At 42.1% G+C, this 16,179-nt stretch overlaps 1 protein-coding gene across 34 annotated transcripts in view; it reads right to left on the reverse strand.

Moving 5' to 3' along the window:
- The window catches only part of PTPRM (protein tyrosine phosphatase receptor type M), an 866,690-nt gene that overhangs the window by 145,427 nt on the left and 705,084 nt on the right, over positions 1–16,179 (reverse strand). The window lies entirely within an intron of this gene.

Below are 16,179 nucleotides of genomic sequence, written 5' to 3' on the forward strand. Positions count from 1 at the left end.
CCTGTAGTGGCTGCGGAACAGCGAGGGATGCTACCAGTTTCTTTTTCTGCTATCTTTGTCCCAGGATGATGTCTGCCGAATGTCAGTCTTATGGATATAGAGGGGTCAGGGAGTTGCTTGAGGAGACAGTCTGTAGGAGCTCAAGTGCTGAGCTGTGAGCTCTGTTGTTCATTCAGGGCTGCTAGGCTGCTATGTTTAGTTCTGCTGCAACCTAACTCGTAAGAAAACCCCTTTTTTTTCCTCAGATGCTCTGTCTGGGGGGGGGGTTGGGGCTTTCCTTGTGAGTGTCCGCCTCACTGTCCTGCCCAGCTAGGACGCAGTCTAGTCACTTTTTGCCTGCCGAGGCTCCGCCCTGCTGGTGTGAGGTTTGCCCTTTTCCTGCAGGCTCCGCCCTCCTGCTGTGGTCTCCGCCCTGTTGCCTCGGGCTACGCCCTGTGGCGGAGTCTCTCTGTTGTACCAGGTTGCCTCGGCAGCGGCAGGCTGAGTCAGCAATGGGCGTGTACCTCAGTAGGGGCTGATTGCCTCGGTAATGGCTGACACCCCTCCCCCGCGGAGCTGCACTTTAAAAAAAAAAAAACCTATTCACCGGGAGCGTTTGGAATCGCCGTTTTGTTTGTGGCACTGCGCTCCCCCAAACGCTGAGTCCCTGGGATTTCCTGGGCTGGGTCACAGTTCAAGACCCGTTCAGTCTCAAGTTCAGCCCTCTCGGGTCTTAGTTTGCCAGTTCAACAGGGCACCCGTAACAGTGCGCTTTTGTATGGAGCGCTGTGGAGCCCCTCTGCGCTCCGGCGCGGGCCGGAGCCGCACCGGCTGCCGGCTACGCCAGCGGAGACCTCTGTCTGGCGTCCCGCGTCTCTTTTATACCTGGGAATTTCCCCGTTCTGTGGGCAACTAAGATCCGTCTGGAAATGCTTCCCCGACTCACCCTCTCTGTGTGTCCAGCAAGAGCTTCAATCCTGGGTTGTTCTCACAGCGCCATCTTGAGTCCTTCCCTGGATGCCTTTGATGTCTTGTTCTTGCCTAATTGCTCTGGCTAGGACTTCTAATACTATGTTGAATAGAATTGCTAAGTGGGCATCTTTGTCTTGTTAGAAGCAAAACTTTGAGCTTTTCATTGTTAAGTATGTTAGCTAGAAACTTTTCATATATGGTCTTTCATATATATTGAGGTATATTCCTTCTATATACAATTTGTTGAGAGTTTTTATCATGAAAGGATGTTGAATTTTGAGAAATGCCTTTTCTACATCTATTGAGATGATAATATAATTTATATGCTTCATTCTCTTAATGTGGGGTATCATATTTGTTGATCTGAATATGTTCAACCACTCTTGTATCCCAGGTGCATTTGATTATGGTGTATGACCCTTTTAATGTGCTGTTGAATTTGGCTTGCTAGTGTTTTGTGGGTAATTTTTGGAACTACATTCATTGGGGATATTGGTTAATTCTCTTTTCTTATAGGGTCCTCATCTGGCTTTGGATCAGGGTAATACTGGCCTTGTAAAATGAGTTTGGAAGTATTTCTTCTTCTTCAATTTTTTTGGAAGCATTTGAGAAATACTGGCCTTAATTCTTCTTTAAATGTTTGTTAGAATTCATCAGCAAAGCCATCTGGATATAAACTTTTCTCTGAGGGATATTTCTGATTAGTGATTGAATCTCCCTACTTGTTATTGCTATATTTGAATTTTCTGTTTCTTCATGCATAAGTCTGGGTGGGTTGGATGTTTCTAGGAATTTATCCAGTTCTTCTAGGTCATCCAATTAGTTGACATACTTTAATCTTATCAAATCAAAAGATGTATAAGATTTACAAAGAAGATTTTGAAACTTTACTGAAAAACATTAAAGAAGATCCAAACAAATGGAGGCATAAATCATACTAATGAATAGGAACAGCCAAGATTGCCAAGAAGACAATTCTCCCAAGATTTATAAGTGCATCCCATGCAATTTCAAATAAAACTATACAGACTGTCTGAATTGTCCATCTTTCCCCTGGACTAGGTGATTTTAAAATCATGGAAACACAAAGATTTTGAGAATTAACAACATGTTTCTATAGAAGAAAGGCAAGGTAGGCCACAAAAGAGCTTACACACATTAGTAGGAGACAGATAATACTCTAGTAGATAAAGATGCAAAGGATACGAACAATTTACGAAAGAAAATTTTCACATGGTCAGTAAACATATGAAGACATGTATAGCTTCAAATGGAACAAGAAGGAAATAACCTTTTTCACATATAAAATTGGGAAATTTTTTTAAAGTTTGTCATTTTAGTAATGAGCTGAAGTAACCATTCTTACAGAGTGCTGATGGGAATGTGAGCTGATGCAACCTTCATGAAAACAGGCTGTCAAAACAGGAGTATGTAATGAATCTTAAACATTTTATATACTTCAAACTAGTAATTTCATCTCTTGAAATGTATCTTTAGAAAGCAATGGAGGTAAATCTAAAGAGTTATTCACAGCAGTGTTCACAGCAAAGATAAAGGAAACATTTGGGATATAATATTAAGTGTAAATATAAGATAAGAAACTATTTACATTAAGATTTTAATGCCTTAAAATACTAGACAAAAAATTATTGGAAATTGATAGTGAGTTATAGGTAATTTTTCTTTTATTAATGCCTTATTTTGAACTTTTTTTGAAAAAAAATTATCTTTTTCTTTTTAAACAAAACAACAAAATGGGGTCTGGAAAGCTTTAAAAACAAATTAAGTACTCTGTACTCTTACAACTGTTTTTCATCATTAAATAGAGAAAAAATAAAAGCAACCATTCTCCTTAGCCATATAAATTGTGTTAACTGGATTTATAGTATATTCTTTTCACGTTTCAAGAAGTAAGCTTAAAATACACTTAGTAATCAGCTAAGTAAAATATTTTGGCCATAAAATTGGAAAGGAACTCAAATGCATAATTACCTAAAGCACATAAATACAATACATATAAAAACATATGTTGTATATTTATAATTAACAGTGAATACATTATAATTATTCAGTATCTTATATAATTTCCCTGAAGTAAATAGATAAAAGGTTTTCCATGTCTCCCTAAAGGTCAGTAATAGAAGATAAAGGGAGTGAAGAAGTTTTTTAAATCTATAGCATAATGAATAATATGGGTAAATTCTAATCTTTTTTCTTTTTTTTTGAGACAGAGTTTTGCCCCATTACCCAGGCTGGAGTGCAGTGGTGTGATCTTGGCCCACTGTAACCTCTGCCTCCCTGGTTGAAGAGATTCTCTTGCTTCAGCCTCCCAAGTAGCTGGGATTACAGGGGCGCGCCACCACAGCCGGCTAATTTTTGTATTTTTAGTAGCAACCAGTTTTGCCATATTGGCTAGGCTGGTCTTGAACTCCTGATCTTGTGATCCAGCTGCCTCAGCTTCCCAAACTGCTGGGATTACAGGCGTGAGCCACCGTGCCTGGACAATTTTATTATATTTCAATCATGGACATAAAATATTCAGAAGACACAATAGAAGAAATTGGAAAAGTCAGCATGTTCTCTCTGTGATATGACAGGTCAAAAATATGGGCTGTAATTCAATATTACTGTGGTCTGAATGATACATGTAGCAATAATACAAATTTACACACTGTAAAATTTGAAACATTATTAAGTGATTCAAAACATTTAGTCCATCTATTTCCTTATCATTCATGATTCTTAAGAGCCGGGTCAGTAGGGATTAGAGACATCATGGAATCATAACCACATTTCAGACACTGTAAGAATTTGATACAAAAGTGTGCTAATACTATTACCATATCGTCTCAATGCAGACTTCACAGTGTTTTGGAGATGGAGTGGGGGTTAGAAGTGAGAATGGGAAGAGGCTGAAATCAGGGGAGAGATAGGAGGAAAAGATAGTAAGGGCATAGCGGGATAGAAAACACCTCATTCAGAAACTTGGAATAAAATCAGAACCAGCCACAGAGAACCACAGAGGTGCATGGGGATCATACGTGATGGCCATGTATGTCCCCACACAGGTCTCCAACAGCCAGTTAGTTCTGCCCACTGAAAAACATTTCATCCATGAGAATATGCCCATCAAACTGGAAGTCCAGCATCTCTAAGGAGACCATACTATTGTTAATATCATAGACATTTCATGAATAGTTGCTGTCACAACTGATAGAAGTTGCTCCATGAAAGTTCTGTGATTTCCTCAATATTTCAGTGTTAGAGTTTGCAGAAGGGAACCATGACCCACATCTGCCTTCTGATTCCTAATCCACTGTCCTTTCTATAACACAGCACTGTTCTTTGAAAAAAAATTGACTTTTCAACTGGTTATTTTTTGTATCATTTAACCAAAGCATAAGGTGTTATCTTGGCTCTGCCATGGGGTTAATAAGATTGTCACAGTATTTTGTATTATTCCATTGAAAAAAGATTCATCAACTTCCAGAGAAGATTTTTTAGAAAACCTTGGGCTTTCAAGCACAACTCAGGTTTACAAACTTGTCTTCTCCCTCCTTTCGGCTGCAGGGTTGGTTGGCAACCACACAATAATCCGGGAGAACAGCACATGGAATCTACGGCTCTCAAGAGCGGTAGCTTGATTTTAGCCTAGAACTGGTCATGTCAGATGAGCCAGACTGGCAGGTACCTTCAGAATGATTTTCCTGTATTACTCAGACAATGAGAAACTAGACCAGGGAGGAGCAATGTTGCAGTGACCTCATGTCACAGAGCTGAGACCCTGAGTGAGATTAATGGGCAGCATCTGCTGCTGCTGAGCTGCTGAAACGCACCAGAGTTGGCGCTGTTCACGGGGCCCCAGGCTGGATGGGTCCTCTGCCAAAGGACAAATCACTGTTCAAAGCAAACACAACAGCAGAGAGGAAAACTAACATTCCTACCATGAAATCATGAGTCACATCAATAAAACACAAGGTTAATTTCCATAGGTCTGTGTCTCCATGGAGTTTCACACAAAGTAATGTGCTTCAGTAGAAAGAACTGAATGTTGCTACAGCCTGCCTGCAACTCTAGACAGGACAGCCTGGGGCAAGTTACTTCAATTCTCACTCATTTTCTCATCTGGAAAATGGGTTTGATAGTAATGTAACAGGCTTGTGGTTAGAAATATCTATCCTGTATGTGCTGTGTGGTGTTTTATTTTATTTTATTTTATTTATTTTTATTTTTGAGATGGGAGTCTTGCTCTGTCATCAGACTGGAGTGCAGTGGCATGATCTTGGATCTTGGCTCACTGCAACCTCTGCCTCCCCCTGTTCAAGTGATTCCCTAGCCTCAGCCTCCTGAGTAGCTGGGACTACAGGCACATGCCACCATGCCCGGCTAATTTTTTGTATTTGAGTAGAGATGGGGTTTCGCCATGTTGGCCAGGAAGGTCTTGATCTGACCTAGTGATCTGCCAGCCTTGGCCTCCCAAAGTGTTGGGATTACAGGTGCGAGCCACCGCACCCGGCCCGGTGTGTGTTCTTTGCACACTGCTGATATAGTTTTGTTAGATAAGGGCAGGTACCCTCAACATCATCAAAGTTCTAGCAGCCAAGCAAGACTTATGGAAAGCCCAACCCTCAAAGCCTCACTTTCCTCTGAAATACCTTTACAAGCTGTGAAACTGTCTATGATGACACAGAGTTTCTTTCTTGGAATAGTTTTGTAATGAAATGCATTGGAGTCTCACCTAAATAATTCTGCATTTCTTCTATTAGGAGTTGGCAAGAGATAGGGAAAGCCAAAGTGCTTTTCCTCCTCTCACACATTCAGCCCACCACAGAACACTGCTGTGATCAGATGTGTGGAATTTTTCCACACCAAGCAACTCTCCAGTGGACACCAACTGCGTGTCCTCTCATTCACTTCCATTGTGACACTTTTACCTGGAGTCCGATCCCACAGGCTGAGGGCTCAGTCCTACAAGATGGCCCCCTGCTTCAGATGCCATTCCCCAGTTGTAGGTTGTCTCCTATACTATAAATCAGGGTTCCCATGACACCCTCCTTAGGTTTAATTAATTCCCTAGCACAGCTCACAGAACTCAGGGAACACACATTTTATTAGAAAGGATACAGGCAAGCAGCCAGATGAAGAGGAGTGTAGGACTGGATACGGGGCCAGTACACCAAGCTTCCATGCCCTCCATGGATGTGCCACTACCCAGCACCTCCATATACGCATTCAGCAGCCCAGAATATCATCACAGCTTGTTGTTCAAGAGCTTTTAGGGAGTGTAATCTCTAGCTGTCTCTACCCTCCGTTGCTGGAGGTGGGTGTGTGGGGCTGAAAATGTTCCAGCCTCTAATCATTAGGTTTTTCTGGAGACCCGCCCCATCCTGAGGCTAGCTAAGGGCTCCACTCTAAGTCATTATTAGCATAAAGTTAGGTGTTAGTAAAAGATGTTCTTATCACTCATAAAATCCCAAAGGTTTTAAGAGATCAGCACAGGAACCAGGGACAAAGACCAAATATATTTCATTTCTGCCACAAGGTTAAATAAGAAGTGTAAAGCAAACATGTATTAAAAATGTCTATCCTCTGCTGGGAGTGGTGGCTCACACCTGTAATCCCAGCATTTTGGGAGGCCTAGGTGAGTGGATCACTTGAGGCCTGGAGTTCGAGACCCCTGGCCAACATGGTGAAACACCATCTCTACTAAAAATACAAAAATTAGCCGGGTGTGGTGGTGCATGCCTGTAGTCCCAACTACTCAAGAGGCTGAGGCAGAAGCATCTCGTGAATCTGGCAGATGGAGGTTGCAGTGAGCCCAGATTGCACCACTGTACTCCAGCCTGGGCGACAGAATGAGACTCTGTCTTAGAAACAATTTTAAAAAGTCTATACTCACATTTTTAAACATAGGCTGGCTTTCAATAAGTAAAATGACTACACAAAACATATCTATGCTTCCCATTTTTAGGTGATCAGTATTGATCAGGTTCAAGTTGGCCAGTACAGTGTTTTTGACTGGATACTGCTAGCCCAGTTGATCAAATATGACGATTTGTAACATCCTAAGCTTGTATTTTTTAATAGTTCTATCCATCTCTATCATTTCCCCATGTACAAGTGTATGTGTTTAAATATGCAGAAATCAATTCATCAAATATGAATTACAAAGTGTAACTACATAGAAATCAGTTCAGCACATATACAGCACTGTTTGTCAAATATGCACTGAATAAATCAATTAATATATTGCCTACTATACTGTCAGTTAATCTACTGCCTACTATAGTATTCAAACACAGAGCTGTGAGACTGTGGGGGGAATGGTTGTTTCTGATTGGGATCAGGGAGCGGTTACATCTGAGCTGTGTCTGAAGGGATTTGGTAAGTGAAGGAGGAGCAGAAGCCATGCCAGGCAGAGGCCACAACCTGCAGCATGGCCCAGAGGCCTCCTGAGGTGGTGAGTACATCAGCAGAACCAGAGCACAGCTTGCATGGTGGGAAGCAGCTGCATTACAGTGACAGCCTGAAATACAGGGTGAGGTCGTGACACAGAGGGCTGAACATGCTATGCTGAGATTCTTATTTTTGGAAAGAATCAGTAGCATAGTTTTGATCATCAGTTAAACATGATGATATCTACGTCTTACAAAGGAAACTGGTTGCAGAGTCCAGGACAGATTTGAAGGGGAAGGACTAGGTAGTGAGATAAGTCAGGGCACTCTTCCAATGGCACAGACAAGTGATCAGGGCAGGCCCTAGGGGAGGGGAAAGAGGGAGCCACTGAAAATGGGGAGGAGAGAGAGCAATTGGAACTTGAGCCTGCTGGTGTAGTGCTGAGGGAGCGGCAGGGGCGATGGCAACCGTGAAAAATCTAGTTTGACCATGTTAGTGGCTGGTGTCATCATCAAACTAATCAAAAGCAGGACCGATACCAGACACACGTAAGGTCCGCAGATGCTGGCACACAGGCGCGTTTACTATCCCTTCTGGGTCAGGTCCTCTGAGAAGGCACTTGTGGCTAATGGCATCTGACACTAAAAGCATGTTAACAAGTGGGAAAACTGCTTAACTTCTCTCAGGTTAGATAAAGAAAATTCTAATAAGCAGCTTCAAAATGGAAACCAGACAGTTGCCTAGAAATGCTTCACACAAATTGGAAAATGTCAACTGCCATGAGTTATCATAAGAAGCAGCACAGACAGTTGTAGGAAATAACAATTTTCAATCTAATTTTCTGAAGTTTGAGGTTGTACATGATGTCATCAGAGGCAAGGGCAAAAGAAAACTGCATAAAAAATTAGCTAACGTGAAAGAGGTCCCAAAGCAGGCAGACTGAGAAGAGCAGGCAACACATAAACACACTTTTTTGTTGGCACATTAGAAAAAAATAAACGAAACTTCATCTCGAAACCAACTCTCTATATTGCATTATTAAAAAATATGCAGAAACTTTCACCCACTAAGAAAGTATCCATCAATACACACACTTTACTTGCCCAAATAGCTTGAAGCCATCTCAAAATTTCAGAGAGAAGTGTTACCATTTTCTTATGGACCTGGCTCACCAGCACTATAATAATTAAAGGAAAAAATCACTTGGCTGTTGCAGCCATGGGAAGCGCAGCTGTGGTGATTCTTTATGCATTTACAGTGCCTGCCAGTGCCTCCCCACCCCCAGCTCCCCATCCTTAGCCTTCAATCGTTTTGTTTGTTTGTTTTGTATCCTGTGGGACAGAAAATAACCTGCACTGATCATGCCAATTGATTGACTCAGCTGGTGCCTCGGAATATGAAGCGGGAACTGAAAAGCACATCTGAAAAGTGTGTGGGCTGGAGGTGAGGGAAGGGGCGCCTCCCTCTCTGGACTGCACACAGAATCTGTGAACCAGCTGTGCATAGGCAATGTTCTGTCAGCTGAGTAACACAAAGTGCCTTTGATTCCACCTGCCCCTGCTTCTTTGTGCAAAATCCAGCAAAGGGGCTGCTGTGCACCATTCTGAAAACTCTTGGACAAGTGAGTGCAATTCTACCTCTGCCGACCAACTCCAAACAAGGCAGAGACCAGTGCCCAGGGTGCCCTCCTCCCGCACCCTGCTGCTGGGCTGGTCTCAAAATTCCAGGGCCTGTCCTTCCCAGCTCAAGGCCTTTCCCACGGAAGGGCATCTGAAGGCAGGGAATCAGAACTGAGATCCTTGCAGAGAGCAGGTGGCTTCCTGGGATTGTTTTTTATAGCATATGCTGGTGCTATGGTTTGTATATGGTTTGTTTGTCCCCACCAAAACTCATGCTGAAATCCAGTCCCTGGTGTGGCAGTGTTGGGAGGTGGGGCCTACTGGGAGGTGTCTGGATCATGGGAGTAGATCCCTCATGAATGGGCTGGTGCCATCCTCACGGTCACGAGTGAGTCATGCTCTGGAAAAAGTGGCTTAGATACCACAAGAACAGGTTGTTATAGAGCAATTCCAGCCAAGGTGATTCACGCCTGTAGCTCCAGTACTTTAGGAGGCTGAGGTGAAAGGATTACTAGAGCCCAGGAGTTCAAGACCAGCCTCGGCAACATATTGAGACCCTGTTTCTACAAAAAAATAAAAAAGTTAGCTGGGCTTGGTGGTGCGTGCCTATAGTTCCAGCTACTCAGAATTCTGAGTGGGAGAATTTCTTGAGCTGAGGTCAAGGCTGTAGTGAGCTATGATCATACCACTACACTGCAGCCTGGGCAACAGAGCAAGACTCTGTCTCTTAAAAAAAACCAATTCTCCTCCTGTTTTGTCCGCTTTCACTGCACGTGTCCTCTTTTCTTTTGACTTAGCACATGGCCCTCAGCAGAAGGCAGTGTCACGCTTGTCTCCTTCCCAGCTTGCAGAACCTTTTTTCTTTACAAATAACCTAGCATCAGGTATTCTGTTGTAGCAACATCAAACACACAAAAACAGCTGGCTTCACTGAGGAGGCAAGTACATAAGAGTGAGATTTTGGGCAAGGCACAGTGGCTTATGCCTGTAATCCCAACACTTTAGGAGACCGAGATGGGCGGATCACCTGAGGTCAGAGTTCTAGACCAGCCTGGCCAGTGAAATCTCATCACTACTAAAAATACAACATTAGCTGGGCATGATGGCATGTGCCTGTAGCTGCAGCTACTTAGGAGGCTGAGCTGAGAAAATCACTTGAACCTGGGAGGCAGAAGTTGCAGTGAGCTGAGATGGTGCCGCTGCACTTCAGCCTGGGCCACAGAGCAAGACTCAGTCTCAAAAAAAGGAATATTTTACAGGATAGGTGAGGCATTTTAATGATAAAATATAGACAAAGGCAGAAAATAAAACATTGAGCTTGCATTTAACAAAATTAACTGTTTTACTTAGGAAATGGGAGAAGGATTGAGGGGGGATATACAACTTATATGTTTAAAAAAGACCTAAAGGGAGCTACAAGGACATGATGTGTTTAAAGAAAATGTAGGTTCCTCAGAAAACTTCATAGGCTGTACCTAATCCTGAAGATTCTGACATAATGTCTTCAATTCCCCAGTTTAAACTGACCTAAAAAAACAATCTTCATGTTCATTTATAAAATTAATCACCAGTGTTTGTGCCTCAGAGAGAGGCATAATATAAGAAAAGTAGGTGGGGGTGAGTGCAGTGGCTCATGCCTATAATCCTAGCATTTTGGGAGGCTGAGGCAGGCAGATCACCTGAGGTCAGGAGTTTGAGACCAGCTTGGCCAACATGGCGAAAATCCGTCTCTATTAAAAATACAAAAATTGATTGGGCGTGGTCGTGTGCACCTGTAGTCCCAGCTTTCAGGAGGCTGACGCTTGAGAATCACTTTAATCCAGAGCTGGAGGTTACAGTGAGCTGGATTGTGCAACTGCACTCCAGCCTGGGTGACACTGCAAGACAGTGTCTCAAAAAAAAAAAAAAAAAAAGAAGTAGGTGGGATAAAGATAATGCTTTTCTAAATATATTTATATTTAGATATGCACATGTACACACACAGTTTTTTTTTGAAGAATAGGATGCAAAGAATTTCTTCAGCCTCTGATAAGTTTCAGCTCTAGTAATTGGAAATAAGTGTTTGTGCCCCAGAGTGACACTATTAGCCACTGAAACAGTACCATCTGTGTTTTGCAGAGCATCCTCTCTGGAAGAGGTTTTCAATTGGCATCATTTCTTTACCTTAATTTTACGGTTATAGCAAAACATATTCTTTCAGAGTAACTTGGCTGTTTTCCTACTTAAGGTTGTCTTTCTGCTTGAACTGATTTTGACTTAGAATCAGTTCAAAAACCGAGGCATAAACAATGTCCTTTGGGGACTACAGTGGGGGAGGAACTCACTCCCCACTCCCATAGGGTCAGCACCACGTTGGGCCTGACATGATATTAAGCCACTTACAAGGGGTGCAGCACACCCTTGTCTAGGGCTGGGTGTCAGGGTTCAGGGCAGAGCTGCAGCATTATGGCAAATCTCCTGGTTCAACACCAGCTGAGAAAGGCCCAAAAGTCTGTATGGGGCAGGGTGGCTGAGTCTGACCTGTCTGTCCTCCAGTAAAGCGCTCTCTCTTCTACTTTCTGGGAAGCCCATAGGAATCCCCTGGGGGCTTAGCATAGACTGCCCTTTGCTTGTCAGAGGAACCAGGCAGCTCTTCTCTCACAGCAACATAAACAAACTTGCCCTTTCCACTCCGTCTTTCTCCAGAGGTCTCTGCACCACTCTCTGTTGACAACATGCCATTTTCTGTTCAATTCAGCATGTTTACTTCTTTATTGTGATTCATGTCTGAGTTTCTTTTGAATCAAATTATTTCATCTCCCTGGTGAGAGGTGCCATATGACTATCTTGTTAGAACAAAATCAAATAAAAAAATCTGCACTGAGCTCTGCTCCATCGCATCCCCACCGCATGGTATGCTCTTGTTTGGACACACTTCTATCGGCTACTTGATCAGTAATGAATCCTTTCGGTATTTAGGTCAATTTTGAGACACCGCTGTCTTGAAAACGATACAGAAGAATTGGTTGATATGTGTTCAACAGAGAGAACATCACTACTTCAAAAATATTATACAACGTGGATGACTGGCTTTCCCTGATATATACAGACTGAAGAAGACCAGCAAGGCTGCAGGGATGATTAGAGTCATAGGAACAAACAGTCATGCTTTAGATTTTATCCCCAAAGATGCTTCAGTACTGAAGTAATTCACTGCTTCACGATTGTTGAAGCCAAGCATTTCTCAGCAGTTTGAATAGAAACAGAACAATAGGAACTTTTAAAATATACTTTCCCTCTCTCATTTACTTTTTGGGGGTATTACCTTTTAAGTAATTGCCTGTGTATCTCATACAAATAATATTTTTATACTGAGCTATTCAAACTAAATAGCTCTCCATCCAAGTACGGGAATGAGACTCAGGCTATCTGAGTCTTTCTCCCCACGCCCCCACCCCTTTTGTTTATGAGACAGAGTCTTGCTCTGTCACCCAGGCTGGAGTGCAATGGTGCAATATCGGCTCACTGCAACTTCCACTTCCTGACTTCAAGCCATTCTCCTGCCTCAGCCTGCTAGGTAGCTGGGACTACAGGCAAGCGCCACCACGCCTGGCTGATTTTTTTGTATTTTTAGTAGAGATGGGGTTTCACCATGATGGCCACACTGGTCTCAAACTCCTGATCTCAAGTAATCTGCCTGCCTTGGCCTCCCAAATTGCTGGGATTACAGATGTGAGCTGCCGCGCCTGGATGTCTTTCTTCCCTTTTAATGCTTCTATAATGATGTCAAAACCTCTCAGTGTGACACATGAGGTGCTTTTGGTGACTGGAGCCCTGACCACCCTTATCCTGCAGCCCAGTCCATCCTGGATATAGATGGACATAAAGAACTCCTGCCATTTCCCCAGAGAACTCCAGTCTCCTGTTTTTGCGTCTACCTGGACAGCTGTCCCCTTTCACCTTCTCCTACTCAACTCCCACTCATCTCCAAGGAGAGAAGTCATCCTTGCTCTTGGCTGGCTCAGATGACTCCACTGGCCTTCAGAGAACCCCTCTGCATCTCTTTTTAAGAGTGTGGGGTTTGACTGGACAAACTGCAGTCACTACCTGGCTGCCTTCTCCTGCCCTGTCAGCTTTCCCGTCAGGGACAAGGAGAAGCAGTTCTCCTCTGTATCTCTGGTGCCACATACAGTGTGTGATTGGTAAAATTAAACTCTTTCCCAAATCCTACTTTGCCAAGGACACCAATGTAATGGATATTTTTTAGGAGGATTATGCCATCTAGAGTTACAGTATTCCTTAGGACTCTCCAACTTAGATATGGAAACACTATCATAGCAATAAAACATAACAACATATATTTTTTAAAATTTATTTTCTCAGTTCTTAAAATCTTAACCAACAGAATCAAATCTACCTATTTATTTGTAATTTACTTGTTAATGGGAATTTTTAATGATATATGGTGCATGGTAAGAAAATTATCTAGCCCTGTGGATGAAGCAAAAGTACTAACCCCTTTCTACAACATGTGGCTCACTCATCCTCAGATTGCTATGCACCAGAGATGACAGCTTTACTGAAACCTCAGTATAATAAAGTCTTCCCATAAAGAACGTGGTGTCAACTTCTGCTCTTGGATCTTATTATAAGTTAGTATTTTTTTCTTCTACTAGCTAACACTTCAAATGAACACTTACCATATGCCAGATATAATTCTAGCACCTACATTAAAATGATTTCTTCCTCACAACAACCTTTTGAGGTCGATACCATAATTATTCTATTTACAGATGAGCGAACTGCTGCCCAGACAGGTTAGATAGCTTGCCCAAGGTCACACAGCTATGAAGCAGAGCTGAGTTTGAATACAGGCAGTCTGGTGCCAGAGCCTGTGTTCCAAATCACAACCTCTCAGTACCTGTTGGGTGGGATGGACCCACTGAGAAGCACAGAGACTCCCACTACACCGGTTAGCACTCAACACTCTTGACTCTGAGCATGTGTTCATGGAAAGGATGCAGACTTTACAGCATGGAAAGAGGTCTGTTTTGTTAGAGGTCTAAAAACTAAGTGAACTTCAAAAAAATTACTGTTTAAGGATTTTCCAGATTCTCATTAGAATAACATCTCCCTGGGGTTAGAGAAAGTGGGACATATGAGTACTTGAAGTCTGGAACCTTTCATTCCACTACCAGTTCCCAGAAGCCTGGCTGTGCCTCCATCAAGACCAGGGCATGTCATTCTGTGACACAGGCTTCTTAAGGGGTGTCCCCTTCTCCCTGCAGCCCCGGCACATGCACGCATGCCCACCATCACCACTCCTCACTTCCCTGTCATCTGCCCCACTAGACAACATCAGCATCCCTCCAGGAAGGCGGCACAAAGGGCGTGGTACTCAGTAACGGGATTATTCCTAACAGGGCATGGTACTCAGTGACAGAATTATTCCTAACAGAACTGCCCATTTCATATTTCTCCCAACAGCTCCTTTCCATTTGTTCCTGATTTCATCTCTGGCATATGTGTTTTATTCATTATTTCCTTCCTTTCCTTCTTTTTTTTTTTAAACAAATAATGGTTTTAGGGTTTAAAAGTATTCACTTTTTAGCAGTCCTCTCTGATCACAGAATAGCTAAAATGAGAAAAAGTTTTCTGAGACATAGTTAGTGAATACACCATTTTATTTTGGGAACTAAATTAGTTGTCAGTCATAATATGCTTAAAATGAGTATACGGTATTTCAGTTTATACTTATAAATCATATTTATTCAGAAGATCTGAATGGGAAATATTTTCTACATCTTTCAAATATGCATTGTCTATAGCACATTATAGGAAGTAGGTATTTTTAAATGGTCCATGAAAAATTGGACTCAGGTTATTTCATGGATTGTTATTTGAGCCTAAAACGAATCTCTTTGACATTAACATCTTTAATAAACATTTGAGCAATATCTGCATTCAGAATATCGGATAGAACTTAGACATCATCCCTATTCATTAGGCTTATATTTTCTCAATAACCTAATTTTGTCTTTCATACAATATTAAGCTTTTGGAAGTCTTACTCTTAATCCTATTAATTCCTAAGCTAGACTTTAAAAGTGCAGAAGGAAACATGCAAAGGCAGTCAATTTCACTGAATTACACATTGAATAGCTAAAGCTAAATCTAAGAATTTCAGGGTTGCTAAAATGCAGAATTTCAACAGAAAATATTTTCTGGACTTTAATCAAATCCCGGGGCATGTTCTGGATGGGATTCTTTGGCTTCACAGTCTTCTGAACTGAGGTCATTGGCAATACACCAGTACACACATGTTAGCAGAGCAAAGTGTTATCTATGTCTGCTTTGAACCAAAGCCTTATTCCTAAAAGAAGTATAGCAGTGGCTCTGCCAACAGAGGTACCATGTATTGCTTTGACTGCTGTAATGAATCTTTGACAATCAAGTTTGGAAAAAGAGCTAAACCCAAGACAGTGCAGTATCTGGGGCATAAAATGAAGTGTTGTGAGCGTGTCTACAAGAAGAGAAAAAAACAGAGTTTGAAACTCACAAGCTATCCAGGTGGTAGAAACAGATTTCAAAAATACTCTAATTCCAGACAAGATGTTTCCCAACTCTGAGCTAGTTAGATAGATATGAGATCAGAACCACATTTTGAGATTTAAAAAAAATACACGTTTTTATAATCCTATTTTTACTCTGAGTAAGCATGCTACTTTATCTTCATCAATGACTATAAATTAATTTTAATAACATAAAAAAGCAATTCAACTTTCCTCTTCAGCTCCCTGAGCCCCACGCCAGGGAGGGCATATTTCTTTGAATCAGATGTCTTCAATTAATTTCTTCAGTTCTCGAATGAACTTCTGACAGTATTAACTAATGGCCCAGGGTGTGAAAGGGGTAAGCCCTATATTATATATATTCAGAGAACATCATTGTTCTCAGGAATGTCCCTGACAGCTACCCACACTAGAGCCCAAGACAGTGGCATGCTCTCTGGGCTGGCTGGACAGTAATGGTTGTCACTGCCATGACAATAGCCAGTCCCTACACTGCTGTCTGATCTCTACCACATGACATTGCTGATTGGTCTATAATTACTTTAAGTGGACAGTTTCTTCCTGAGATAATGACTACAAAATCATTAGAATTTAATATCATAATTACGGGAAAAGCCAAGGAAGGTGATCAAGAATGGGGAAGGAGACATCAACTACAACTT

The sequence above is a fragment of the Callithrix jacchus genome, chromosome 13 (genome assembly GCF_049354715.1).
Source record: "Callithrix jacchus isolate 240 chromosome 13, calJac240_pri, whole genome shotgun sequence".
In the NCBI taxonomy this organism is placed as follows: domain Eukaryota; kingdom Metazoa; phylum Chordata; class Mammalia; order Primates; family Cebidae; genus Callithrix; species Callithrix jacchus.